The sequence below is a fragment of the Pseudophryne corroboree genome, unplaced genomic scaffold, assembly GCF_028390025.1.
Source record: "Pseudophryne corroboree isolate aPseCor3 unplaced genomic scaffold, aPseCor3.hap2 scaffold_1622, whole genome shotgun sequence".
NCBI lineage: Eukaryota > Metazoa > Chordata > Amphibia > Anura > Myobatrachidae > Pseudophryne > Pseudophryne corroboree.
In genome coordinates, this window is record NW_026968257.1 from 1 (window position 1) to 24,829 (window position 24,829).

Below are 24,829 nucleotides of genomic sequence, written 5' to 3' on the forward strand. Positions count from 1 at the left end.
TGAACCTCACCCTGGGAGAACAATCTTCATGACCATGGTATCGCCTATGCAAAATAAGTATGATTTGGGATAGGGCTGGGGAGGGCCGCTGCTCAGGCACATCTCTGTCAAGTAAAGGAGATTCAACTGAGGCAGCACAAGGGAACTCTCATCTGGGGACAACAACTGCAGGGAGAACACATATTTTCAGATGAACATGGGAGGGCAGAAGGCTGCCTAATACTGAAGCACCCCCAAACAACAAACCAAATGCAACAACTAGTACAAGCATTCCTGGGGGAAGTTCTGCAGAAGACGGATTTGCATACGGTGATGTCATCCAAGCAGTGGGCCAAAGTTGGCTGGATCCCTCATCTGCATATGAAAAGAGAAAAGGGGTATGCAGGGCATGGCGGCCTTTTGCGGCGCTTGGATGACCCTTAGTTCGCATTAAACACCCCCACCCTCCTTCGGTGTGGGGCTCATGTTGACAATGCCCCAGCCCCTGAAGCATTCAAGCTGATTTCTTACAGCAGCTTGGCACTGTAACAGCTCCAGAGCTGCTCTGTAAGGCAAGTAAAAGGGTGTGTAGTTTGCATTGTGCATTGGAAGGCACAAAGTAAGCAGACAGGAGGAGAAGTCAGGATAGTGCACAAGGGTATAAAAGGGAGGGGCTCAAGAAAAAAAAAGTGGAAACAGACAGCAAACTAGGCTGGAGAGAGACCTGAGACAAAGAGATCTGAATTATACGAGAGCCGACCAGGGGAAACACAAATTATGCAGTCAAGTTTCCCACATTTGGGGAAATCGCAGGGGCAGCACACCCAGAGTGCAATGGGTGAGCCTTGCCCTGGAAGAAGCACCTTCATGATCATAGTATCTCACCTGGCAGGTAAGTAGGAGTTGGGCTTGAGCTGGGGAGGGTCGCTGCTCGGGCACCCCCCTGTCAAGTGAAGGAGATCCAACTGAGGCAGCACAAGGGAACTCTCGAAAGAAGAACAAGGCTAGAGGAAGATCTGAAACAAAGAAATCTGACTTTTACCAGAGCTGACCAGAGGAAAACACAAACACAGTCCCCCACTACCACAAATAATGCAGTCGAGTTACCCACATTTGGGGAAATCACAGGGGTCAGCATACCCAGAATGCAATGAATGAACCTCACCCTGGGAGAATAATCTTCATGACCATGGTATCTCATATGCAAAATAAGTATGATTTGGGATAGGGCTGGGGAGGGCCGCTGCTCAGGCACATCTCTGTCAAGTAAAGGAGATTCAACTGAGGCAGCACAAGGGAACTCTCATCTGGGGACAACAACTGCAGGGAGAACACATATTTTCAGATGAACATGGGAGGGCAGAAGGCTGCCTAATACTGAAGCACCCCCAAACAACAAACCAAATGCAACAACTAGTGCAAGCATTCCTGTTTGTTTCTGAAGCCAACTTTGACCCACTGCTTGGATGACATCACCATATGCAAATCCATCTGCTGCAGGCCTTCCCCCAGGAATGCTTGCACTCTTTATATGAAATCCGAATCTCGCGAGAATCCGACAGCGGGATGATGACATTTTCCCTTGTTCAGGTTTTCCGAGTCAGGCGGGAACAACCGAGCCTGCCTCGGAGGAGGAGTTCGTGGGGTTCGTGGGGAATTCGGTTCTCGGAGAACCGAACCCGCTCCTCTCTACCTTATACCCATCAATTTTTTTTATTTTCAATCTAAGCCCCTGCAGTTTTCTGTAAGCATCTGCTTTGCTATGATGATCAACAAGTCACAAGGGCAAACACTCAGGGCTTGAGGTGTAGATCTTAGGACCAGCTGCTACAAGCATGGCAGAGGTGTCACTATCACTGGTGACACCCAGAGAGGTGGCGAGGGAGATTGTAATGCAGTGCGCGCAGATAAGCAGCGCAATGGTAAAAAGGAGGCATGGTTTCATAGGTAGGGGCGTGGCCTGGTGGCCTGAATCTACATTTTGTTGCTCCGGGTGTCCCGGGGGTTGGGGGCTGCACCGGGGACTAGTGTGTGAGCGGTGCTGGCTCCTGCACAGTGACATGGCATGGCCACTAGAGATGTGCACCGGAAATTTTTCGGGTTTTGTGTTTTGGTTTTGGGTTCGGTTCCGCGGCCGTGTTTTGGGTTCGAACGCGTTTTGGCTAAACCTCACCGAATTTTTTTTGTCGGATTCGGGTGTTTTTTGGATTCGGGTGTTTTTTTCAAAAAACCCTAAAAAACAGCTTAAATCATAGAATTTGGGAGTCATTTTGATCCCAAAGTATTATTAACCTCAATAACCATAATTTCCACTAATTTTCAGTCTATTCTTAACACCTCACACCTCACAATATTATTTTTAGTCCTAAAATTTGCACCGAGGTCGCTGGATGACTAAGCTCAGTGACCCAAGTGGCCGACACAAACACCTGGCCCATCTAGGAGTGGCACTGCAGTGTCACGCATGATGGCCCTTCCAAAAAACACTCCCCAAACAGCACATGACGCAAAGAAAAAAAGAGGCGCAATGAGGTAGCTGTGTGACTAAGCTCAGCGACCCAAGTGGCCGACACAAACACCTGGCCCATCTAGGAGTGGCACTGCAATGTCACGCAGGATGGCCCTTCCAAAAAACACTCCCCAAACAGCACATGACGCAAAGAAAAAAAGAGGCGCAATGAGGTAGCTGTGTGACTAAGCTCAGCGACCCAAGTGGCCGACACAAACACCTGGCCCATCTAGGAGTGGCACTGCAGTGTCACGCAGGATGGCCCTTCCAAAAACACTCCCCAAACAGCACATGACGCAAAGAAAAAAAGAGGCGCAATGAGGTAGCTGTGTGACTAAGCTCAGCGACCCAAGTGGCCGACACAAACACCTGGCCCATCTAGGAGTGGCACTGCAGTGTCACGCAGGATGGCCCTTCCAAAAAACACTCCCCAAACAGCACATGACGCAAAGAAAAAAAGTGGCGCAATGAGGTAGCTGTGTGACTAAGCTCAGCGACCCAAGTGGACGACACAAACACCTGGCCCATCTAGGAGTGTCACTGCAGTGTCACGCAGGATGGCCCTTCCAAAAAACACTCCCCAAACAGCACATGACGCAAAGAAAAAAAGAGGCGCAATGAGGTAGCTGTGTGACTAAGCTCAGCGACCCAAGTGGCCGACACAAACACCTGGCCCATCTAGGAGTGGCACTGCAGTGTCACGCAGGATGGCCCTTCCAAAAAACACTCCCCAAACAGCACATGACGCAAAGAAAAATAAAAGAAAAAAGAGGTGCAAGGTGGAATTGCCTTGGGCCCTCCCACCCACCCTTATGTTGTATAAACAGGACATGCACACTTTAACCAACCCATCATTTCAGTGACAGGGTCTGCCACACGACTGTGACTGAAATGACGGGTTGGTTTGGACCCCCACCAAAAAAGAAGCAATAAATCTCTCCTTGCACAAACTGGCTCTATAGAGGCAAGATGTCCACCTCATCATCATCCTCCGATTCATCACCGTGTACATCCCCCTCCTCACAGATTATCAATTCGTCCCCACTGGAATCCACCATCTCAGCTCCCTGTATACTTTGTGGAGGCAATTGCTGCTGGTCAATGTCTCCACGGAGCAATTGATTATAATTCATTTTAATGAACATCATCTTCTCCACATTTTCTGGAAGTAACCTCGTACGCCGATTGCTGACAAGGTGAGCGGCGGCACTAAACACTCTTTCGGAGTACACACTTGTGGGAGGGCAACTTAGGTAGAATAAAGCCAGTTTGTGCAAGGGCCTCCAAATTGCCTCTTTTTCCTGCCAGTATACGTACGGACTGTCTGACGTGCCTACTTGGATGCGGTCACTCATATAATCCTCCACCATTCTTTCAATGGTGAGAGAATCATATGCAGTGACAGTAGACGACATGTCCGTAATCGTTGGCAGGTCCTTCAGTCCGGACCAGATGTCAGCATCAGCAGTCGCTCCAGACTGCCCTGCATCACCGCCAGCGGGTGGGCTCGGAATTCTGAGCCTTTTCCTCGCACCCCCAATTGCGGGAGACTGTGAAGGAGGAGCTGTTGACCGATCAAGTTCCGCTTGACTTGATAATTTTCTCACCAGCAGGTCTTTGAACCCCTGCAGACTTGTGTCTGCCGGAAAGAGAGATACAACGTAGGTTTTAAATCTAGGATCGAGCACGGTGGCCAAAATGTAGTGCTCTGATTTCAACAGATTGACCACCCGTGAATCCTGGTTAAGCGAATGAAGGGCTCCATCCACAAGTCCCACATGCCTAGCGGAATCGCTCTGTCTTAGCTCCTCCTTCAATGTCTCCAGCTTCTTCTGCAAAAGCCTGATGACGGGAATGACCTGACTCAGGCTGGCAGTGTCTGAACTGACTTCACGTGTGGCAAGTTCAAAAGGTTGCAGAACCTTGCACAACGTTGAAATCATTCTCCACTGCGCTTGAGACAGGTGCATTCCACCTCCTATATCGTGGTCAGATGTATAGGCTTGAATGGCCTTTTGCTGCTCCTCCATCCTCTGAAGCATATAGAGGGTTGAATTCCACCTCGTTTCCACTTCTTGCTTCAGATGATGGCAGGGCAGGTTCAGGCGTTTTTGGTGTTGCTCCAGTCTTCTGTACGTGGTGCCTGTACGCCGAAAGTGTCCCGCAATTCTTGTGGCCACCGACAGCATCTCTTGCACGCCCCTGTCGTTTTTTAAATAATTCTGCACCACCAAATTCAAGGTATGTGCAAAACATGGGACGTGCTGGAATTTGCCCAGATATAATGCACGCACAATATTGCTGGCGTTGTCCGATGCCACAAATCCACAGGAGAGTCCAATTGGGGTAAGCCATTCTGTGATGATCTTCCTCAGTTGCCGTAAGAGGTTTTCATCTGTGTGCGTATTCTGGAAAGCGGTGATACAAAGCGTAGCCTGCCTAGGAAAGAGTTGGCGTTTGCGAGATGCTGCTACTGGTGCCGCCGCTGCTGTTCTTGCGGCGGGAGTCAATACATCTACCCAGTGGGCTGTCACAGTCATATAGTCCTGAGTCTGCCCTGCTCCACTTGTCCACATGTCCGTGGTTAAGTGGACATTGGGTACAACTGCATTTTTTAGGACACTGGTGAGTCTTTTTCTGAGGTCTGTGTACATTTTCGGTATCGCCTGCCTAGAGAAATGGAACCTAGATAGTATTTGGTACCGGGGACACAGTACCTCAATCAAGTCTATAGTTGGCTCTGAAGTAATGATGGATACCGGAACCACGTTTCTCACTGCCCAGGATGCCAAGGCCTCAGTTATCCGCTTTGCAGCAGGATGACTGCTGTGATATTTCATCTTCCTCGCAAAGGACTGTTGGACAGTCAATTGCTTGGTGGAAGTAGTAAAAGTGGTCTTACGACTTCCCCTCTGGGATGACCATCGACTCCCAGCAGCAACAACAGCAGCGCCAGCAGCAGTAGGCGTTACACTCAAGGATGCATCGGAGGAATCCCAGGCAGGAGAGAACTCGTCAGAATTGCCAGTGACATGGCCTGCAGGACTATTGGCATTCCTGGGGAAGGAGGAAATTGACACTGAGGGAGTTGGTGGGGTGGTTTGCGTGAGCTTGGTTACAAGAGGAAGGGATTTACTGGTCAGTGGACTGCTTCCGCTGTCGCCCAAAGTTTTTGAACTTGTCACTGACTTATGATGAATGCGCTGCAGGTGACGTATAAGGGAGGATGTTCCGAGGTGGTTAACGTCCTTACCCCTACTTATTACAGCTTGACAAAGGCAACACACGGCTTGACACCTGTTGTCCGCATTTCTGTTGAAATACTTCCACACCGAAGAGCTGATTTTTTTGGTATTTTCACCAGGCATGTCAATGGCCATATTCCTCCCACGGACAACAGGTGTCTCGCCGGGTGCCTGACTTAAACAAACCACCTCACCATCAGAATCCTCCTTGTCAATTTCCTCCCCAGCGCCAGCAACACCCATATTCTCCTCATCCTGGTGTACTTCAACACTGACATCTTCAATCTGACTATCAGGAACTGGACTGCGGGTGCTCCTTCCAGCACTTGCAGGGGGCGTGCAAATGGTGGAAGGTGCATGCTCTTCACGTCCAGTGTTGGGAAGGTCAGGCATCGCAACCGACACAATTGGACTCTCCTTGTGGATTTGTGATTTTGAAGAACGCACAGTTCTTTGCTGTGCTTTTGCCAGCTTAAGTCTTTTCATTTTTCTAGCGAGAGGCTGAGTGCTTCCATCCTCATGTGAAGCTGAACCACTAGCCATGAAGATAGGCCAGGGCCTCAGCCGTTCCTTGCCACTCCGTGTGGTAAATGGCATATTGGCAAGTTTACGCTTCTCCTCCGACGATTTTTATTTAGATTTTTGAGTCATTTTTTTACTGATCTTTTGTGTTTTGGATTTTACATGCTCTGTACTATGACATTGGGCATCGGCCTTGGCAGACGACGTTGATGGAATTTCATCGTCTCGGCCATGACTAGTGGCAGCAGCTTCAGCACGAGGTGGAAGTGGATCTTGATCTTTCCCTATTTTTGGAACCTCAACATTTTTGTTCTCCATATTTTAATAGGCACAACTAAAAGGCACCTCAGGTAAACAATGGAGATGGATGGATACTAGTATACTTATGGATGACGAGTGACTGACGACACAGAGGTAGCTACAGCCGTGGACTACCGTACTGCGTCTGCTAGTATAGAGATGATAATTAATGATATAAAAAAAAATATATATATAACTACTGTAGGTATATATAATATAATGACGGACCTGGTGGACACTGTCAGCAGACTGCTAAACTACTAGTATGAAGAAGATAGAAAAAAACTTCCACCACAGGTAGGTAGGTATACAATTATGGACGAGCACTGACGACACAGAGATAGCCACAGCCGTGGCCTACCGTACTGCGTCTGCTAGTATAGAGATGATAATTAATGATATAAAAAAAAATAGATATAACTACTGTAGGTATATATAATATAATGACGGACCTGGTGGACACTGTCAGCAGACTGCTAAACTACTAGTATGAAGAAGATAGAAAAAAAAAACCACCACAGTTAGGTATACAATTATGGACGAGTGACGACACAGAGGTAGGTACAGCCGTGGACTACCGTACTGCGTCTGCTAGTATAGATAATATACTAAATATATTACTACTGTAGGTATATAATATAATGACGGACCTGGTGGACACTGTCAGCAGACTCCTAAACTACTAGTATGAAGAAGATAGAAAAAAAAACCCCACCACAGGTAGGTATACAATTATGGAGGAGCACTGACGACACAGAGGTAGGTACAGCCGTGGACTACCGTACTGCATCTGCTAGTATAGATAATATAATAAATATATTACTACTGTAGGTATATAATATAATGACGGACCTGGTGGACACTGTCAGCAGACTGCTAAACTACTAGTATGAAGAAGATAAAAAAAAAACCCCACCACAGGTAGGTAGGTATACAATTATGGACGAGCACTGACGACACAGAGATAGCCACAGCCGTGGACTACCGTACTGCGTCTGCTAGTATAGATAATATAATAAATATATTACTACTGTAGGTATATAATATAATGATGGACCTGGTGGACACTGTCAGTAGACTCCTAAACTACTAGTATGAAGAAGATAGAAAAAAAAAACCCACCACAGGTAGGTAGGTATACAATTATGGACGAGCACTGACGACACAGAGATAGCCACAGCCGTGGACTACCGTACTGCGTCTGCTAATATAGAGATGATAAAGATGAAAAAAAAAATATAACACTACTGCAGGTAAATATTTATATAATATATGTATGACGGACCTGCTGGACACTGTCAGCAGAATGCATTTATAGAATAAAAAAAAAACACCACAGGAGTGTTTAACTTTTTCAGGCAGACAATATACTGGTGGTCACACTGGCAGCAAAAGTGTGCACTGTACTCCTGCTATAACTGCTCCCCAGTCTCCCCCACAATTAAGCTGTGTGAGCAGTGAGCACTCAGCACAGTCAGATATACATAGATGATATATCATGCAGCACACTGAGGCTGAGCACAGATATGGTATGTGTATCGTTTTTTTTCAGGCAGAGAACGGATTATAAATAATATAACTGGTGGTCACTATCAGCAAAACTCTGCACTACTGAGTACTCCTGACAAGTTCAACTGCTCCCCAAATTAGTAGTAAATCAAATGTCACTCGTCTCTATCTTCTAATCTAAACGGAGAGGACGCCAGCCACGTCCTCTCCCTATCAATCTCAATGCACGTGTGAAAATGGCGGCGACGCGCGGCTCCTTATATAGAATCCAAGTCTCGTGAGAATCCGACAGCGGGATGATGACGTTCGGGCGCGCTCGGGTTAACCGAGCAAGGCGAGAGGATCCGAGTCTGCTCGGACCCGAGCAAAAAAGGGTGAAGTTCGGGCGGGTTCGGATTCCGAGGAACCGAACCCGCTCATCTCTTATGGCCACCCAGCATGACGCCTCCCTTCTTGACCATGCTGTAATTGCAGTCGCACTGCAGTTCAGCGTGATCATAAAAAATGGTGTAGCCTCCTGCTGGTGCAGACTGTATGTGCGCGCAGGAAGCCGCCACCATTTTTGTGATCACAGCGGCTGAATGTGATGTCATACAGCTGCTGTGACCACGCCCCCTGTGTCTCCTCCATTGCAGACCCCATTTTGAAGCCTTGCCCCCGCACCGCTCCATCCCTGACTTGGAAATGGAGTGTTGCTGACCCCCCTCTCCCCCCCTGCCCCGATTGACAGGCAGAGGCGATCGCATTCTCTGCGGGGTGCCGCAGAAAATGCAGGCACATGCGTATGCTCTTAGCAATTTTTGCAGTTGGATCACTTATTGTGATTGCAATCCAACCTGAATCAGGCCCTATTACCTATCACAATGCGCTGCGGGCAGTACAAAATTGGTTTAATATAGGAGAAAAACCCCCAGACCTGTGCTCCTTAACTGTACCTGGTGGCTAGTGGAGCGGCTGCCCAGTAATCAGTGTCCACGCCAGTGCGCACACGGTCCACCCCCTACGGCCACGCTCCCCTTCATCAGCGGCCTCGTGATCCGGAAGGGCGGTGTGTGTGTGACTGACCTTAGGAAGAAACCGGAGCCTCCGCTGCAGTGACCCAGCAACCAGGGCACGGGAGTATACAGCGCCGCTGGGAGTGATGAAGCTGCAGTAAAGATGTCTATTAGACCTAGCCTGCTGCAGCCCTTGTAGATTCTCATAAAACAAGTTCTTCTTTTCTTGTCAAAATGAATAGCTAAGAATTGGCTTCCTGAGGCAGGCCCCTGTTAAGTGGCCTGCTACTGAAGGCACCAACTACAAACTGAGCTCCCTGTTCATGGAAGCGGGGTTATAGAGGAGGATGCGCTGAGCATCTTGGGAACAGTCAAAAGCTTTGAGTCGGTTGGTGCCTCAGATCAAGATCCTACTCTACACCCCAATGTGAATCCTTGTGGAGTCCTGTGTACCCCACAGAAGAAATTAATGTGTCACACCCATTGGCAGCAACCTTAGAATAGCTGCTGATGGGCACAATTGAGAAAGGAAGGGGGGGGGGACATTTGAATCCAGCACATAGATGCAATTCAAATATGTAATTTGTACCTTCCTATTTTAAAATATAATGGATGAACTTCACCCTGTGAGAACAATCTTCATGATCAAGAGATCTCATATGCAAAATAAGTATGAGTTGGGATAGGGCTGGGGAGGGTGGCTGCTCGGGCAGCCCCTCCCCCATCAAGTTAAGGAGATTCAACTGAGGAAGCACAAGGGAACTCTCGTCTGGGGACAACAACTGCAGGGAGACCACATCTTTTCAGATGAACATGGGAGGGCGGAAGGCTGCCTAATACTGAAGCACCATCAAATATCAAACCATATGCAACAACTAGTACAAGCATTCCTGGGGGAAGGTCTGCAGCAGACGGATTTGCATACGGTGATGTCATCCAAGCAGTGGGCCAAAGTTGGCTGGAACCCTCATCTGCATATGAAAAGAGAAAAGGGGCATGCAGGGCATGGCGGCCTTTTGCGGTGCTTGGATGACCCCTAGTTCGCATTAAACACCCCCACCCTCCTTTGGTGTGGGGCTCATGTTGGCTATGCCCCAGCCCCTGAAGCATTCAAGCTGATTTCTTGCAGCAGCTGGGCACTGTAACAGCTCCAGAGCTGCTCTGTAAGGCAACTAAAAGGGTGTGGGCCCTGCAGCACTACCTGTAGTTCGCATTGTGCGTTGGAAGGCACAAAGTAAGCAGACGGGAGAAGTCAGGATAGTGCGCAAGGGCATAGAAGGGAGTGGCTCCAGAAAAGAGAAGTGGAAACAGACAGCAAACTAGGCTGGAGAGAGACCTGAGACAAAGAGATCTGAATTATACGAGAGCCGACCAGGGGAAACACAAATTATGCAATCAAGTTTCCCACATTTGGGGAAATCACAGGAGCAGCACACCCAGAGTGCAATGGGTGAGCCTTGCCCTGGGAGAAGCACCTTCATGATCATAGTATCTCACCTGGCAGGTAAGTAGGAGTTGGGCTAGAGCTGGGGAGGGTCACTGCTCGGGCACCCCCCTGTCAAGTGAAGGAGATCCAACTGAGGCAGCACAAGGGAACTCTCGAAAGAAGAACAAGGCTAGAGGAATATATGAGACAAAGAAATCTGACTTTTACCAGAGCTGACCAGAGGAAAACACAAACACAGTCCCCCACTACCACAAAAAATGCAGGCGAGTTTCCCACATTTGGGGAAATCACAGGGGTCAGCATACCCAGAATGCAATGAATGAACCTCACCCTGGGTGAACAATCTTCATGACCATGGTGTCTCCTATGCAAAATAAGTATGATTTGGGATAGGGCTGGGAGGGCCGCTGCTCAGGCACATCTCTGTCAAGTAAAGGAGATTCAACTGAGGCAGCACAAGGGAACTCTCATCTGGGGACAACAACTGCAGGGAGAACACATATTTTCAGATGAACATGGGAGGGCAGAAGGCTGCCTAATACTGAAGCACCCCCAAACAACAAACCAAATGCAACAACTAGTGCAAGCATTCCTGGGGCAAGGCCTGCAGCAGATGGATTTGCATATGGTGATGTCATCCAAGCAGTGGGTCAAAGTTGGCTTCAACCCTCATCTGCATATGAAAAGAGAAAAGGGGCGTGCAGGGCATGGCGGCCTTTTGCGGTGCTTGGATTACCCCTAGTTCGCATTAAACACCCCCACCCACCTTTGGTGTGGGGCTCATGTTGGCCATGCCCCATCCCCTGAAGCATTCAAGCTGATTTCTTGCAGCAGCTGGGCACTGTAACAGCTCCAGAGCTGCTCTTTAAGGCAAGTAAAAGATTGTGTGGGCCCTGCAGCACTACCTGTAGTTTGCATTGTGCATTGGAAGGCACAAAGTAAGCAGACGGGAGGAGAAGTCAGGATAGTGCACAAGGGTATAGAAGGGAGGGGCTCAAGATAAAAGAAGTGGAAACAGACAGCAAACTAGGCTGGAGAAAGACCTGAGACAAAGAGATCTGAATTATACGAGAGCCGACCAGAGGAAACACAAATTATGCAGTCAAGTGTCCCACATTTGGGGAAATCGTAGGAGCAGCACACCCAGAGTGCAATGGGTGAGCCTTGCCCTGGGAGAAGCACCTTCCTGATCATAGTATCTCACCTGGCAGGTAAGTAGGAGTTGGGCTAGAGCTGGGGAGGGTCGCTGCTCGGGCACCCCCCTGTCAAGTGAAGGAGATCCACCTGAGGCAGCACAAGGGAACTCTCGAAAGAAGAACAAGGCTAGAGGAAAATCTGAGACAAAGAAATCTGAGTTTTAACAGAGCTGACCAGAGGAAAGCACAAACACAGTCCCCCACTACCACAAATAATGCAGTCGAGTTTCCCACATTTGGGTAAATCACAGGGGTCAGCATACCCAAAATGCAATGAATGAACCTCACCCTGGGAGAACAATCTTCATGACCATGGTATCTCCTATGCAAAATAAGTATGATTTGGGATAGGGCTGGGGAGGGCCGCTGCTCATGCACATCTCTGTCAAGTAAAGGAGATTCAACTGAGGCAGCACAAGGGAACTCTCATCTGGGGACAACAACTGCAGGGAGAACACATATTTTCAGATGAACATGGGAGGGCAGAAGGCTGCCTAATACTGAAGCACCCCCAAACAACAAACCAAATGCAACAACTAGTGCAAGCATTCCTGGGGGAAGTTCTGCAGAAGACGGATTTGCATACGGTGATGTCATCCAAGCAGTGGGCCAAAGTTGGCTGGAACCCTCATCTGCATATGAAAAGAGAAAAGGGGTATGCAGGGCATGGCGGCCTTTTGCGGCGCTTGGATGACCCTTAGTTCGCATTAAACACCCCCACCCTCCTTCGGTGTGGGGCTCATGTTGGCCATGCCCCATCCCCTGAAGCATTCAAGCTGATTTCTTGCAGCAGCTTGGCACTGTATCAGCTCCAGAGCTGCTCTGTAAGGCAAGTAAAAGGGTGTGGGCCCTGCAGCACTACCTGTAGTTTGCATTGTGCATTGGAAGGCACAAAGTAAGCAGACAGGAGGAGAAGTCAGGATAGTGCACAAGGGTATAAAAGCGAGTTTCCCACATTTGGGAAAATCACAGGGGTCAGCATACCCAGAATGCAATGAATGAACCTCACCCTGGGAGAACAATCTTCATGACCATGGTATCTCCTATGCAAAATAAGTATGATTTGGGATAGGGCTGGGGAGGGCCGCTGCTCAGGCACATCTCTGTCAAGTAAAGGAGATTCAACTGAGGCAGCACAAGGGAACTCTCATCTGGGGACAACAACTGCAGGGAGAACACATATTTTCAGATAAAAATCTTGGTCATGCTCTGGTTTCTCTTCAGAATGAACAAATCTTTCGCCTTTTATTAAAGATTTCCGTGGAGAGGAGCAAAACCGAGTTTTATCTCAATTTTTGCATGCCCCATCTTTTTGGGGTTTCTTTTATCGGTTTAAAGATAGAATGAGTGTGCTTTAATGTAAGCTCATTTGCATAGAAATGACAGTAAATGTTTGTTTCTTTTCAAACAGAACTTTCTTGACCATGCTACTTGCTTGAAAGATCTGGGAGCACATGGAATACAGTACAAACCATGCTTATAGCAAGGAGAAGCCAGGTGAGAAATCTGCTTACTTTCAAGTTGGGCGCTCACTTTGATCTGAATGAGGACTGCTGGCACAGCATTTAGGCGACAGGTGGAATCTTGGTCATGCTCTGGTTTCTCTTCAGAACGAACAAATCTTTCGCCTTTTATTAAAGATTTCTGTGGAGAGGAGCAAAACTGAGTTTTATCTCAATTTTTGCATGCCCCATATTATTGGGGTTTCTTTTATCAGTTTCTTGTTAGCTTTAATGTAAGTTTATTTGCATAATAATGACTATAAATGTCTGTTTCTTTTCAAGCAGAACTTTCTTGACCATTCTAATTGCTTGAAAGATCTGGGAGCACATGGAAAAGAGTACAAACCATGCTTATAGCAAGGGGAAGCCTGGTGAGAAATCTGCTTTCTTTCTTTCAAATTGGGTGCTCACTTTGCGCTGAATGAGGACTGCTGGCATGGCACTCAGGCGACAGGTGGAATCTTAGTCATACTCTGGTTTCTCTTCAAAACGAACAGATCTTTCGCCTTTTACTAAAGATTTCCGTGGAGAGGAGCAAAACTGAGTTTTATCTCAATTTTTGCATGCTCCGTCTTATTGGGGTTTCTTTTATCGGTTTAAAGATAGAACGAGTGTGCTTTAATGTAAGCTCATTTGCATAGAAATGACAGTAAATGTTTGTTTCTTTTCAAACAGAACTTTCTTGACTATACTAATTGCTTGAAAGATCTGGGAGCACATGGAAAAGAGTACAAACCATGTTTATAGCAAGGGGAAGCCTGGTGAGAAATCTGCTTTCTTTCTTTCAAATTGGGTGCTCACTTTGAGCTGAATGAGGACTGATGGCATGGCACTCAGGCGACAGGTGGAATCTTGGTCATGTTCTGGTTTCTCTTCAGAACGAACAAATCTTTCGCCTTTTACTAAAGATTTCCGTGGAGAGGAGCAAAACTGAGTTTTATCTCAATTTTTGCATGCCCCATCTTATTGGGGTTTTATTTTATCGGTTTAAAGATAGAACGAGTGTGCTTTAATGTAAGCTCATTTGCATAGAAATGACAGTAAATGTTTGTTTCTTTTCAAACAGAACTTTCTTGACCACACTAATTGCTTGAAAGATCTGGGAGCACATGGAAAAGAGTACAAACCATGTTTATAGCAAGGGGAAGCCTGGTGAGAAATCTGCTTTCTTTCATTCAAATTGGGTGCTCACTTTCAGCTGAATGAGAACTGCTGGCATGGCACTCAGGCGACAGGTGGAATCTTGGTCATGCTCTGGTTTCTCTTCAGAACTAACAAATATTTCGCCTTTTATTAAAGATTTCCGTGGAGAGGAGCAAAACTGAGTTTTATCTCAATTTTTGCATGCCCCATATTATTGGGGTTTCTTTTATCAGTTTAAAGACAGAACGAGTGTGCTTTCTTGTTAGCTTTAATGTAAGTTTATTTGCATAACAATGACAGTAAATGTTGTTTCTTTTCAAACAGAACTTTCTTGACCATGCTACTTGCTTAAAGGTCTGGGAGCACATGGAAAACAGTACAAACCATGCAGTATCACAAGAGCCTTTATTTGATCTTTCATGAAGATAGAGCAGAATTGAGGACACGTCAACAATTTCTGCCGAAGGTGGTTCATCTTTCCACATGGTGCCTTTGGCCACTGACACCTTCGTTGAGTCAAAGTCTCTGGCTGTGGTCAGAACTTTGAAAATGTATGTCACCAGAACGGTTCAGATTAGGAAAACAGAGGCTCTGTTTGTCCTGTATGCTCCCAACAGGATTTGGTGTCCTGCTTCCATGCAGACCATTATGCGCTGGATCTGTGGTAAGATTCAGCATGCTCGTTCCACGGCAGGATTGCCGTTACTGAAGTAGGTGAAGACCCATTCTACTAGAAAGGTGGGTTCATCCTTGGCAGCTGGTCGGGGAGTCTCGGCATTGCAACTTTGCCGAGCAGCTATTTAGTAAACACTTTTGCTAAGTTTTACAAGTTTGATACCTTGGCTGATGATAACCTTAAGTTGGGTCATTCGGTGCTGCAGAGTCGTACGCACTCTCCCACCCGTTCAAGAGCTTTGGTATAACCCCATGGTTCTTAATGTGACCCCAGCATCCTCTAGGTCGTATGAGAAAATAGGATTTTAATACCTACCGGTAAATCCTTTTCTCTTAGTCTGTAGAGGATGCTGGGCACCCGTCCCAGTCCATACTGTGTCTGCAGTTATTACTTGTGGTTATACACATGTTGTGTTATGGTTCTGGTCAGCTTTTTGCTGCAATTGTTCATGCCGTTGGCTTGTGTTCTGTTGAATGCCACGTTCTGCGGCATGTTTAAGGTGTGAGCTGGTAAGATGCTCACCTTAGTTTAACAATAAATCCTTTCCTCGAAATGTCCGTCTCCCTGGGCACAGTTCCTATAACTGGAGTCTGGAGGAGGGGCATAGAGGGAGGAGCCAGTTCACACCCTTTGAAAGTCTTAAAGTGCCCATGTCTCTTGCGGATCCCGTCTATACCCCATGGTTCTTAATGTGACCCCAGCATCCTCTACGGACTAAGAGAAAAGAATGCCCTTGCGCACTATCCTGACTTCTCCTCCCGTCTGCTTACTTTGTGCCTTCCAACGCACAATGCGAACTACAGGTGGTGCTGCAGGGCCCACACCCTTTTACTTGCCTTACAGAACAGCTCTGGAGCTGTTACAGTGCCCAGCTGCTGCAAGAAATCAGCTTGAATGCTTCAGGGGATGGGGCATGGCCAACATGAGCCCCACACCAAAGGAGGGTGGGGGTGTTTAATGTGAACTAGGGGTCATCCAAGCACTGCAAAAGGCCGCCATGCCCTGCATGCCCCTTTTCTCTTTTCATATGCAGATGAGGGTTCCAGTCAACTTTGGCCCACTGCTTGGATAACATCACCGTATGCAAATCCGTCTGCTGCAGACCTTCCCCCAGGAATGCTTGTACTAGTTGTTGCATATGGTGCTTCAGTATTAGGCAGCCTTCCGCCCTCCCATGTTCATCTGAAAAGATGTGGTCTCCCTGCAGTTGTTGTCCCCAGACGAGAGTTCCCTTGTGCTTCCTCAGTTGAATCTCCTTAACTTGACGGGGGAGGTGCTGCCCGAGCAGCCCTCCCCAGCCCTATCCCAACTCATATTTATTTTGCATATGAGATCTCTTGATCATGAAGATTGTTCTCACAGGGTGAGGTTCATCCATTATATTTTAAAATAGGAAGGTACGAATTACATATTTGAATTGCATCTATGTGCTGGATTCAAATGTCCCCCCCCCCCCTTCCTTTCTCAATTGTGCCCGTCAGCAGCTATTCTAAGGTTGCTGCCAATGGGTGTGACACATTAATTTCTTCTGTGGGGTACACTGGACTCCACAAGGATTCACATTGGGGTGTAGAGTAGGATCTTGATCTGAGGCACCAACCGGCTCAAAGCTTTTGACTGTTCCCAAGAAGCTCAGTGCATTCTCCTCTATAACCCCGCTTCCATGAACAGGGAGCTCAGTTTGTAGTTGGTGCCTTCAGTAGCAGGCCAATTAACAGGGGCCTGCCTCAGGCAGCCTATTCTTAGCTATTAATTTTGACAAGAAAAGAAGAACTTGTTTTATGAGAATCTACAAGGGCTGCAGCAGGCTAGGTCTAATAGACATCTTTACTGCAGCTTCATCACTCCCAGCGGCGCTGTATACTCCCGTGCCCTGGTTGCTGGGTCACTGCAGCGGAGGCTCCGGTTTCATCCTAAGGTCAGTCACACACACACCACCCTTCCGGATCACGAGGCCGCTGCTGAAGGGGAGCGAGGCCGTAGGGGGTGGGCCGTGTGCGCACTGCGGTGGACACTGATTACTGGGCAGCCGCTCCACTAGCCACCAGGTACAGTTAAGGAGCACAGGTCTGGGGGTTTTTCTCCTATATTAACCCAATTTTGTACTGCCCGCAGCGCATTGTGATAGGTAATAGGGCCTGATTCAGGTTGGATTGCAATCACAATAAGCGATCCAACTGCAAAAATTGCTAAGAGCATACGCATGTGCCTGCATTTTCTGCGGCACCCCGCAGAGAATGTGATCGCCTCTGCCTGTCAATCGGGGCGGGGAAGGGGGGGAGAGGTGGGTCAGCAACACTCCATTTCCAAGTCAGGGATGGAGCGGTGCGGGGGCAAGGCTTCAAAATGGGGTCTGCAACGGAGGAGACACAGGGGGCGTGGTCACAGCGACTGTATGACATCACATTCAGCCGCTGTGATCACAAAAATGGTGGCGGCTTCCTGCGCGCACATACAGTCTGCACCAGCAGGAGCCTACACCATTTTTTATGATCACGCTGAACTGCAGTGCGACTGCAATTACAGCATGGTCAAGAAGGGAGGCGTCATGCTGGGTGGCCATGCCCTGTCACTTTGCAGGAGCCAGCACCGCTCACACACTAGTCCCCGGGTGCAGCCCCCAACCCCCGGGACACCCGGAGCAACAAAATGTAGATTCAGGCCACCAGGCCACGCCCCTACCTATGAAACCATGCCTCCTTTTTACCATTGCACTGCTTATCTGCGCGCACTGCATTACAATCTCCCTCGCCACCTCTCTGGGTGTCACCAGTGATAGTGACACCTCTGCCATGCTTGTAGCAGCTGGTCCTAAGATCTACGCCTCAAACCCTGAGTGTTTGCCCTTGTGACTTGTTGATCATCATAGCGAAGCAGATGCTTACAGAAAACTGCAGGGGCTTAGATTGAAAATAAAAAAATTGATAGGGTATAAGGTAGAGAGGAGCGGGTTCGGTTCTCCGAGAACCGAATTCCCCACGAACTCCACGTGGTTTACACTGGTCCGAGGCAGGCTCGGTTGTTCCCGCCTGACTCGGAAAACCTGAACAAGGGAAAATGTCATCATCCCGCTGTCGGATTCTCGCGAGATTCGGATTCCATATAAAAAGCTGCGCGTTGCTGCCATTTTTACTCGTGCATTGAAGAGAGAGCGGAGAGGACGTGGCTATGTTCTCTCAGTGGAAATCTCAATATCAGTGCTCAGTATCAGTGGTTACTTATTGCTGCTCAGTAATACTAGTAGTGTGTCTCTCCTGCTCAGTGTCAGTTCTCAGTAGTATCCTCATCAGTGCTCAGTATCACTGTTCATTGTCTTGTGCTGCATTGTGTTGCTCAGCATAATACAGTACATTACTAATAGTCCAGTGCTGCATCTTGCTGCTCAGTGTCAGTTCTAGTATCCTCATCAGTGCTCACTATCACTGCTCATTGCATTGTGGTGTTCTGTATACTACAATAACATAGTAATATAGTAACATAGTTTTTGAGGTTGAATAGAGGCAAATTGCCCATCGTGTTCAACCTGTTTTAAGTTGTGATGATTCTACATACTTGCTGAATAATGTTTTATGACTAGTTAGCTACTATAACTCATGTTACCCCCGGATTAACCATGTTGATATTTTAAGTATTATAACCTTGGATAGCTTTTTCATTCAGAAATGTATCCATTCCTTTTTTAAATCCAATTACAGAGTCCGCCATTACCACCTTCCCTGGCAGGGAATTCCACATCCTGATTGCCCTAACAGTGAAGAAACCTTTCCTCCATTGCGTTCTGAACTTTCCTCCAGTCGCAGCGAGTGACCACGTGTTCTTTTAATAAATAATTCCTCTGATAACTCTTTGTTATGTATCTTTACATATTTGAAGATATTAATAATATCTCCTCTTAGGCACCTCTTTTCTAGTGTATAAATATTCAGCCTAGTAAGTCTTTCCTTATAGTCCAGTACTTTAAGGCCTTTAATCAATTTAGTCTTCAGGATCTCTGACACTTCCATGAGCAGCAGAGTAGTGCAATGGAAGCATGCTGGGCCCATAACCCAGAGGTCGATTGATCGAAACTATCCTCTGCTATGTGCATTTTTTTTTTTATAATTAAAGTAATCAAAAACTGGGATTGATATTTTGGCACTTTTATTTTTACTTAAAGTACAATAACTTTTATCATTTTAATTTGTTTTAATAGTATATTGACAGCATTGTTTTCTTTAAAAAATCCACTTAATTTTCTTTACCCTATTACTGAAATGGTAATTGACAAAAACAAACTACATTGTCACCAGAAGAGCAATGCAAAATGTACAAGTGATATATGAAAATCATCTTCCATCTTGAATTTCAATGATGCATTGGGACAACAATTTGTGAGAAACATCTTCACCCATAAAGAAAGATTTTCTTAATTCCTTACCTGTGTGCTGATTAGATATCACCTTGTTTTCACATTAAACAGACTTCCCCATGAGGAAGCAGCAAGGATGCAGTGACGTTTCCTGGTGTCAACCTGTATTATTTCAGTAGACATTGAAATGAGGATGCATCTTTGATGCCTTTCCAATGAAGCAAGTTTAATTCAGTAATAGGTGAAAAACCATTCCTACAAAGGTGTTAATCAGAGACTTGGCTTTGTGGACACTTTTCAGAGAGCAAATTTGTTAGCATAAACATAAAATCAGAAAATGAAGAGCTGTTTAATCACTCAATTGGACTTTTCTGCCAGCATAATTTTTTTTCTCTGCAACTCACTGCTAAATTGTGCTTCCTAGCTGTTTTTTTATAAAATCACTTAATCAAATCTAACTCTGATTACATCAGAGAAGGCCAGGTACCCTACACCATAAGGGGGGTTTTTGAAATTTTGACTTGTCTACTTAAAGATCACCAAAATCTGATTACAAGGTCAATTACATCCCTGGGTGGGATTGAACCACCAACCTTTTGGTTAATAGCCAAACATGCTAACCGATTGCGCCACAGAGACACCTTGCGAAAGTCAATACTGACAAAGGCTAATAAGCATTCATCTAGAACGTTTCCTAGAAAAACTTTAAAAAGTCAATAATCTGGAGAATTTTTGTAAGAAACACATTGGTACTTTCCCATGATGAGTGAGTGCTTCAGGATTTCTTGCACTTACATGGGCTATTAACCAAAAGGTTGGTGGTTCAATCCCACCCAGGGATGTAATTGACCTTGTCATCAGATTTTGGTGATCTTTAAGTAGACAAGTCAAAATTTCAAACCCCCTCTTATGGTGTAGGGTACCTGGCCTTCTCTGACGTAATCAGAGTTAGATTTAATTAAGTGATTTTATAAAAAACAGCTAGGAAGCACAATTTAGCAGTGGGTTGCAGAGAAAAAAATAACATTTTAAACCTACCGGTAATTTTTTTTTCTCGTAGTCCGTAGAGGATGATGGGGACTCCGTAAGGACCATGGGGGATAGACGGGCTCCGCAGCAGACATGGGCACTTTAAGAAAGACTTTAGATCTGGGTGTGCACTGGCTCCTCCCTCTATGCCCCTCCTCCATACCTCAGTTAGAGAAACTGTGCCCAGAGGAGACGGACAGTACGAGGAAAGGATTTTTGTTAATCCAAGGTCAAGATTCATACCAGCCACACCAATCACACCGTATAACTTGTGATATACTACCCAGTTAACAGTATGAAAACAACATAGCATCAGTCCAAGACCGATGAAAACTAACATATAACCCTTATGTAAGCAATAACTATATACAAGTCTTGCAGAAGTAGACCGCACTTGGGACGGGCACCCAGCATCCTCTACGGACTACGAGAAAAAGATTTACCGGTAGGTTTAAAATCTTATTTTCTCTTACGTCCTAGAGGATGCTGGGGACTCCGTAAGGACCATGGGGATTATACCAAAGCTCCCAAACGGGCAGGAGAGTGCGGATGACTTTGCAGCACCGATTGAGCAAACAGGAGGTCCTCCTCAGCCAGGGTATCAAACTTATAGAACTTTGCAAAGGTGTTTGAACCAACTTTGACCCACTGCTTGGATGACATCACCATATGCAAATCCATCTGCGGCAGGCCTTCCCCCAGGAATGCTTGCACTAGTTGTTGCATTTGGTTTGTTGTTTGGGGGTGCTTCAGTATTAGGCAGCCTTCTGCCCTCCCATGTTCATCTGAAAATATGTGTTCTCCCTGCAGTTGTTGTCCCCAGATGAGAGTTCCCTTGTGCTGCCTCAGTTGAATCTCCTTTACTTGACAGAGATGTGCCTGAGCAGCGGCCCTCCCCAGCCCTATCCCAAATCATACTTATTTTGCATAGGAGATACCATGGTCATGAAGATTGTTCTCCCAGGGTTAGGTTAATTCATTGCATTCTGGGTATGCTGACCCCTGTGATTTCCCCAAATGTGGGAAACTCAACTGCATTATTTGTGGTAGTGGGGGACTGTGTTTGTGCTTTCCTCTGGTCAGCTCTGGTAAAAGTCAGATTTCTTTGTCTCAGATCTTCCTCTAGCCTTGTTCTTCTTTCGAGAGTTCCCTTGTGCTGCCTCAGTTGGATCTCCTTCACTTGACAGGGGGGTGCCCGAGCAGCGACCCTCCCCAGCTCTAGCCCAACTCCTACTTACCTGCCAGGTGAGATACTATGATCATGAAGATGCTTCTCCCAGGGCAAGGCTCACCCATTGCACTCTGGGTGTGCTGCCCCTGCGATTTCCCCAAATGTGGGAAACTTGACTGCATAATTTGTGTTTCCCCTGGTCGGCTCTCATATAATTCAGATCTCTTTGTCTCAGGTCTCTCTCCAGCCTAGTTTGCTGTCTGTTTCCACTTCTTTTTTCTTGAGCCCCTCCCTTCTATACCCTTGTGCACTATCCTGACTTCTCCCGTCTGCTTACTTTGTGCCTTCCAACGCACAATACAAACTACAGGTAGTGCTGCAGGGCCCACACCCTTTTACTTGCTTTACAGAGCAGCTCTGGAGCTGTTACAGTGCCCAGCTGCTGCAAGAAATCAGCTTGAATGCTTCAGGGGCTGGGGCATAGCCAACATGAGCCCCACACCGAAGGAGGGTGGAGGTGTTTAATGCGAACTAGGGGTCATCCAAGCGCCGCAAAAGGCCGCCATGCCCTGCACACCCCTTTATTCTTTTCATATGCAGACGAGGGTTGAAGCCAACTTTGACCCACTGCTTGGATGACATCACCATATTCAAATCCATCTGCTGCAGGCCTTCCCCCAGGAATGCTTGCACTAGTTGTTGCATTTGGTTTGTTGTTTGGGGGTGCTTCAGTATTAGGCAGCCTTCTGCCCTCCCATGTTCATCTGAAAATATGTGTTCTCCCTGCAGTTGTTGTCCCCAGATGAGAGTTCCCTTGTGCTGCCTCAGTTGAATCTCCTTTACTTGACAGAGATGTGCCTGAGCAGCGGCCCTCCCCAGCCCTATCCCAAATCATACTTATTTTGCATAGGAGATACCATGGTCATGAAGATTGTTCTCCCAGGGTTAGGTTCATTCATTGCATTCTGGGTATGCTGACCCCTGTGATTTCCCCAAATGTGGGAAACTCAACTGCATTATTTGTGGTAGTGGGGGACTGTGTTTGTGCTTTCCTCTGGTCAGCTCTGGTAAAAGTCAGATTTCTTTGTCTCAGATCTTCCTCTAGCCTTGTTCTTCTTTCGAGAGTTCCCTTGTGCTGCCTCAGTTGGATCTCCTTCACTTGACAGGGGGGTGCCCGAGCAGCGACCCTCCCCAGCTCTAGCCCAACTCCTACTTACCTGCCAGGTGAGATACTATGATCATGAAGATGCTTCTCCCAGGGCAAGGCTCACCCATTGCACTCTGGCTGTGCTGCCCCTGCGATTTCCCCAAATGTGGGAAACTTGACTGCATAATTTGTGTTTCCCCTGGTCGGCTCTCATATAATTCAGATCTCTTTGTCTCAGGTCTCTCTCCAGCCTAGTTTGCTGTCTGTTTCCACTTCTTTTTTCTTGAGCCCCTCCCTTCTATACCCTTGTGCACTATCCTGACTTCTCCCATCTGCTTATTTTGTGCCTTCCAACGCACAATGCAAACTACAGGTAGTGCTGCAGGGCCCACACCCTTTTACTTGCTTTACAGAGCAGCTCTGGAGCTGTTACAGTGCCCAGCTGCTGCAAGAAATCAGCTTGAATGCTTCAGGGGCTGGGGCATAGCCAACATGAGCCCCACACCGAAGGAGGGTGGAGGTGTTTAATGCGAACTAGGGGTCATCCAAGCGCCGCAAAAGGCTGCCATGCCCTGCACACCCCTTTTTTCTTTTCATATGCAGACGAGGGTTGAAGCCAACTTTGACCCACTGCTTGGATGACATCACCATATGCAAATCCATCTGCTGCAGGCCTTCCCCCAGGAATGCTTGCACTAGTAGTTGCATTTGGTTCGTTGTTTGGGGGTGCTTCAGTTTTAGGCAGCCTTCTGCCCTCCCATGTTCATCTGAAAATATGTGTTCTCCCTGCAGTTGTTGTCCCCAGATGAGAGTTCCCTTGTGCTGCCTCAGTTGAATCTCCTTTACTTGACAGAGATGTGCCTGAGCAGCGGCCCTCCCCAGCCCTATCCCAAATCATACTTATTTTGCATAGGAGATACCTTGGTCATGAAGATTGTTCTCCCAGGGTGAGGTTCATTCATTGCATTCTGGGTATGCTGACCCCTGTGATTTCCCCAAATGTGGGAAACTCGACTGCATTATTTGTGGTAGTGGGGGACTGTGTTTGTGCTTTCCTCTGGTCAGCTCTGGTAAAAGTCAGATTTCTTTGTCTCAGATCTTCCTCTAGCCTTGTTCTTCTTTCGAGAGTTCCCTTGTGCTGCCTCAGTTGGATCTCCTTCACTTGACAGGGGGTGCCCAAGCAGCAATCCTCCACAGCTCTAGCCCAACTCCTACTTACCTGCCAGGTGAGATACTATGATCTTCACTGTTAGGGCAATCAGGATGTGGAATTCCCTGCCGGGGAAGGTGGTAATGGCGGACTCTGTAATTGGATTTAAAAAAGGAATGGATACATTTCTGAATGAAAAAGCTATCCAAGGTTATAATACTTAAAATATCAACATGGTTAATCCGGGGGTAACATGAGTTGTAGTAGTTAACTAGTCATAAAACATTATTCAGCAAGTATGTAGAATCATCACAACTTAAAACAGGTTGAACACGATGGGCAATTTGCCTCTTTTCAACCTCAAAAACTATATTACTATATGTTACTATATTACTATGTTACTGTAGTATACAGAACACCACAATGTAATGAGCAGTGATAGTGAGCACTGATGAGGATACTAGAACTGACACTGAGCAGCAAGATGCAGCACTGGACTATTAGTAATGTACTGTAGTATGCTGAGCACCACAATGCAGCACAAGACAATGAGCAGTGATACTGAGCACTGATGAGGATACTACTGAGAACTGACACTGAGCAGGAGAGACACACTACTAGTATTACTGAGCAGCAATAAGTAACCACTGATACTGAGCACTGATATTGAGATTTCCACTGAGAGAACATAGCCACGTCCTCTCCGCTCCCTCTTCAATGCACGAGTAAAAATGGCGGCAACGCGCAGCTCTTTATATGAAATCCGAATCTCGCGAGAATCCGACAGCGGGATGATGACATTTTCCCTTGTTCAGGTTTTCCGAGTCAGGCGGGAACAACCGAGCCTGCCTCGGACCAGTGTAAACCACGTGGAGTTCGTGGGGAATTCGGTTCTCGGAGAACCGAACCCGCTCCTCTCTACCTTATACCCATATATTTTTTTATTTTCAATCTAAGCCCC

At 46.9% G+C, this 24,829-nt stretch overlaps 14 non-coding genes and 3 pseudogenes across 14 annotated transcripts; 10 read left to right on the top strand and 7 right to left on the bottom strand.

Moving 5' to 3' along the window:
- Positions 1 to 716: 716 nt before the first annotated feature.
- On the bottom strand, positions 717 to 879 carry LOC135001184 (U1 spliceosomal RNA). Its single transcript, XR_010202720.1, has one exon. It is a non-coding gene; the product is annotated as a U1 spliceosomal RNA (small nuclear RNA).
- Positions 880 to 1,031: 152 nt separating this feature from the next.
- LOC135001178 (U1 spliceosomal RNA) lies at positions 1,032 to 1,195 on the bottom strand. The gene has a single exon (XR_010202716.1). It is a non-coding gene; the product is annotated as a U1 spliceosomal RNA (small nuclear RNA).
- Positions 1,196 to 10,408: 9,213 nt separating this feature from the next.
- Positions 10,409 to 10,571, bottom strand: LOC135001186 (U1 spliceosomal RNA). Its single transcript, XR_010202722.1, has one exon. It is a non-coding gene; the product is annotated as a U1 spliceosomal RNA (small nuclear RNA).
- A 152-nt stretch (positions 10,572 to 10,723) lies between these two features.
- On the bottom strand, positions 10,724 to 10,887 carry LOC135001177 (U1 spliceosomal RNA). The gene has a single exon (XR_010202715.1). It is a non-coding gene; the product is annotated as a U1 spliceosomal RNA (small nuclear RNA).
- A 675-nt stretch (positions 10,888 to 11,562) lies between these two features.
- On the bottom strand, positions 11,563 to 11,725 carry LOC135001181 (U1 spliceosomal RNA). Its single transcript, XR_010202718.1, has one exon. It is a non-coding gene; the product is annotated as a U1 spliceosomal RNA (small nuclear RNA).
- Positions 11,726 to 11,877: 152 nt separating this feature from the next.
- On the bottom strand, positions 11,878 to 12,041 carry LOC135001183 (U1 spliceosomal RNA). The gene has a single exon (XR_010202719.1). It is a non-coding gene; the product is annotated as a U1 spliceosomal RNA (small nuclear RNA).
- A 593-nt stretch (positions 12,042 to 12,634) lies between these two features.
- On the bottom strand, positions 12,635 to 12,762 carry LOC135001194 (U1 spliceosomal RNA; annotated as a pseudogene).
- Positions 12,763 to 12,906: 144 nt separating this feature from the next.
- On the top strand, positions 12,907 to 13,022 carry LOC135001199 (U5 spliceosomal RNA). The gene has a single exon (XR_010202730.1). It is a non-coding gene; the product is annotated as a U5 spliceosomal RNA (small nuclear RNA).
- Positions 13,023 to 13,292: 270 nt separating this feature from the next.
- LOC135001200 (U5 spliceosomal RNA) lies at positions 13,293 to 13,408 on the top strand. Its single transcript, XR_010202731.1, has one exon. It is a non-coding gene; the product is annotated as a U5 spliceosomal RNA (small nuclear RNA).
- Positions 13,409 to 13,672: 264 nt separating this feature from the next.
- LOC135001198 (U5 spliceosomal RNA) lies at positions 13,673 to 13,788 on the top strand. Its single transcript, XR_010202729.1, has one exon. It is a non-coding gene; the product is annotated as a U5 spliceosomal RNA (small nuclear RNA).
- A 274-nt stretch (positions 13,789 to 14,062) lies between these two features.
- Positions 14,063 to 14,178, top strand: LOC135001197 (U5 spliceosomal RNA). Its single transcript, XR_010202728.1, has one exon. It is a non-coding gene; the product is annotated as a U5 spliceosomal RNA (small nuclear RNA).
- A 275-nt stretch (positions 14,179 to 14,453) lies between these two features.
- LOC135001201 (U5 spliceosomal RNA) lies at positions 14,454 to 14,569 on the top strand. Its single transcript, XR_010202732.1, has one exon. It is a non-coding gene; the product is annotated as a U5 spliceosomal RNA (small nuclear RNA).
- A 6,745-nt stretch (positions 14,570 to 21,314) lies between these two features.
- LOC135001202 (U1 spliceosomal RNA) lies at positions 21,315 to 21,478 on the top strand. Its single transcript, XR_010202733.1, has one exon. It is a non-coding gene; the product is annotated as a U1 spliceosomal RNA (small nuclear RNA).
- Positions 21,479 to 21,630: 152 nt separating this feature from the next.
- LOC135001182 (U1 spliceosomal RNA) lies at positions 21,631 to 21,772 on the top strand (annotated as a pseudogene).
- A 692-nt stretch (positions 21,773 to 22,464) lies between these two features.
- Positions 22,465 to 22,628, top strand: LOC135001195 (U1 spliceosomal RNA). The gene has a single exon (XR_010202726.1). It is a non-coding gene; the product is annotated as a U1 spliceosomal RNA (small nuclear RNA).
- A 152-nt stretch (positions 22,629 to 22,780) lies between these two features.
- On the top strand, positions 22,781 to 22,922 carry LOC135001187 (U1 spliceosomal RNA; annotated as a pseudogene).
- A 692-nt stretch (positions 22,923 to 23,614) lies between these two features.
- Positions 23,615 to 23,778, top strand: LOC135001172 (U1 spliceosomal RNA). The gene has a single exon (XR_010202710.1). It is a non-coding gene; the product is annotated as a U1 spliceosomal RNA (small nuclear RNA).
- The last annotated feature ends 1,051 nt before the right edge of the window (positions 23,779 to 24,829 follow it).